Source organism: Felis catus, chromosome A2 (genome assembly GCF_018350175.1).
Source record: "Felis catus isolate Fca126 chromosome A2, F.catus_Fca126_mat1.0, whole genome shotgun sequence".
NCBI lineage: Eukaryota > Metazoa > Chordata > Mammalia > Carnivora > Felidae > Felis > Felis catus.
The window spans coordinates 163,139,441-163,142,294 of NC_058369.1; the positions used below are offsets into that span (position 1 = coordinate 163,139,441).

Genomic DNA, 2,854 nt, shown 5'->3' on the forward strand with positions numbered 1-2,854 from the left:
CCCCCCCCTTCAAGGCCAGAGCCTTCCCTCCCCCAAGGTCAGGGCATCCCATCTCAAGCCCTGCCCATTGCTCTGCTCTGAAGGGAAGGCAAGAACAAGGTTTGCATCCTTCTCAGGGAGCAGGAGGAGCCACAGGCTTGGCTACCTACCTAAGAAGGGTCTGTCACCTGCACGGACCAGGGCAGATGGGGGTGGGGTCTGGACCAGCCTTCCCAATGGCAGAAAACACAGCCACTGCCAGGGACCCAGGGGTTGGGCTCCCAAACGGATTCTCTTCAAAGGCCTTCCAGCTTAAAGTCCCACAATCCAAAATTAAAAACTTTCCTATCAGTGGAACTTCAAGTCTGCAGGTCTTGAAATTGTTGTCTTTTCAGAAATTACTCTTTAAAATGCACCTGCTAATAAGAGCAATGGTCCACTGAGCCGCATAAGCCTTAATGCCCTAGCAGGGATGACTGACAAAGAGCAAAGTGGAAAAAGACATGACTGGGCAGGGTCCTGAAGAGGGAAGAGAAAGGCCCCAGCCCACAGGTGGAAAATTCGGGAAGGCCAGAGTCCCTCACCGGAAGTTAGGACCCACAGGCCAGTACTGGCCACAGCCCCAGGAAGAGTGGGAGAGGAAAAACTTCCCTGTGGTGAAAGATAAAGCCTTTCTCTGTCTTTCCTTTGACGCTTTCTCCTCTTCCTAAAACCTCTGCCATGGCTCCCTCTGCCCAGATCAAAGTCAATATAGCCATCAGCGCCACCGCGCCTCGTGACCAGAAAATGCCCCTCCTTGGGACCCATCACCTTTCACAAGACTGACGCTTTATTTCGGTTCATCCAAACCTGTCCCGCCTCAGCCGACCCCTTTCTCGGTGGCCCCTCTCCCCCGCCTCCGGAACACAGCTTCCAGTCTCTAGATGGCTGCACATGCTCACAGCTAAACAACCAATGTTCGTGAAGCATATACCTGCTACAGTGCACTCGGGCCCAACAGGATCCCAGATGAGAAGAACTTGACCTGGGTCTTCCGGAGCACACACGTTCATGGGGGAGAGAAGTCAAAGACAGACGGCAAAGCTGCCCAAGAGTCACCCCTGGGAGGAACCAGAGCAAGAGATATTCCCAGGGCCTGGAGGCAGGGGAGACAAAGAGTGGCCTGGGGGGTGGGGCAGCATAGAGAGAGGGGGTGCTGAAGGAGGCCTCACAGAGGAAACATACTGGGGCTGTGTGGTGGTCAGGTCCTTCAGGAAGTACGCCAAGAAGGAGCTAGAAGCCAAAGACATCCATTGGGAGTCATGTCTGTGAAAGATAAAGGGAAGGCCATGGAAGCTTCCAGAACAAGATGCAGGTCTGATCTCTGTGAATGGAGAGAAGGAACAAGGATCAGCCAGGAAGAAGCTCAGACCACAGTGAGCTCTGGGAGGATCTCTGTCAGGCCAGCGGGGGCTCTGCATAGTGAAGACCCAGCAGAATGGGAAGCAGAAGTGGAAAGGGGCCTGAATCCACCTCCTGCCTTGCTGGGAGAAGGGGGCGAGTTGGGGTGGCGCCTCGGGCTCCGGGGCCCTCAGGGGCAGGTCTGGATTGGGCTTGGACCTTGTGCGTCTGCCTCCCACTTGCCGCCTTGCAAGAGAACGGGAGCAAACCCTCCAGGTGTTCAGGAGCTGAGGCCACTTTGTGTTTACAAGGTCCCCTCACCCACCTCCCCCCAGGCTGGCAGACCCTACCTTCCTGGTGTGACCCCAGAGCTCACGGTACAGCCTGTTCCTTCCGGCTGATCCGCCTGCCCGGCCCCCACCCAGGCCCACCCCAACCTTACCCTCCACTGCTTTTCAGAGGAGCCCAGCCAACACAAATCTCCGTGTTTGTTTGTCTGCCTGTCTGCCTCTCCCAGTCTCTGCCTCTCCCAGTCTCTCACCTTCCGTTTCTTTCTCACAGCTTCTGTGAGTCTCTGTGGTCTCATAGCCACGAGGCTCTGACCCCTAGACCGGAGTGCCCCAGCTCAAACCCTCTCTCTAGCCCCCCGCCAACCCCGTGGCTTAGAACTACAAACCCCAGTTTGCACGACGGGCCCGAGGTGCCTGAAGAGGGCCTGCTGTGCACCTCCTGCACCCTGGGTATTGTAGTTTCCCCGTCCCTGCACTCTTGTGAGATCTTCCCGGTGGGCAGGCCCTGCCTCAGCACTGACCGCTGGGCCTATCCGCTGACCTACCACCCCCGGGGAAGCGTGCGTCACTGGATGACAGGGTGGGGGTGGAGGCCCTGGATGGCAGCTTCCTGCTCTTTTGTGTCCCCCATTTGAGTCATGGGGGGCGGGGGTTCCAGGAAATTGGGGCTGGGAGGGGAAGGGATACCCTAATGCCAGACTCAAGGACAAAGGGTCACTGAATCCTTGTTGAGCCTGTATCCCCAAGAAGCCAAAGGCACTCAAAGGTGGGGGTCCAGGAGGGCTTAGCTGTAGACAGAGTGGGGAAGAAGAGCACCCGGAGGGACCCTAGGGGTGCCCGTGGTCACTAGGAGTCCGGGAATCGTCCCCTGCCACTGACACAGCGTTCGCCTCCCACCCGAGTCCTCGGGGCAAGGCCAGCAAGGGCAAGGGCCAAGTCCTCCACTCTGGCCAGACAACACTGACAGACCTCTCTGACCCTCTGGTTGTCCACCCTGCCGACTCCTCCCCTAACCCCTACCCCCTCCCTCACTCCCACCCTGCCCCAGGGCTCCAAGAACACCTGGCTTCCCACTTATCAGTCCTAGTCCTTTGAGCGGAACCCAGGCGTCCGGCCCCCCACCCTCTGGGCGGGCTTGGAGCCCAAGGCTTTAGAGCCTCCCAGCCTGCCTTGTTCCTGTCCCATTGTGTGTGGGGCAGGGGCGG

At 58.2% G+C, this 2,854-nt stretch overlaps 1 long non-coding RNA gene across 1 annotated transcript; it reads right to left on the reverse strand.

Moving 5' to 3' along the window:
- Window positions 1-787: 787 nt before the first annotated feature.
- Window positions 788-1,710, reverse strand: LOC123384089. Its single transcript, XR_006594689.1, has 2 exons — window positions 1,204-1,710; window positions 788-1,079 (listed from the first exon to the last, which is right to left on the reverse strand). It is a non-coding gene; the product is annotated as an uncharacterized LOC123384089 (long non-coding RNA).
- Between the last annotated feature and the right edge of the window lie 1,144 nt (window positions 1,711-2,854).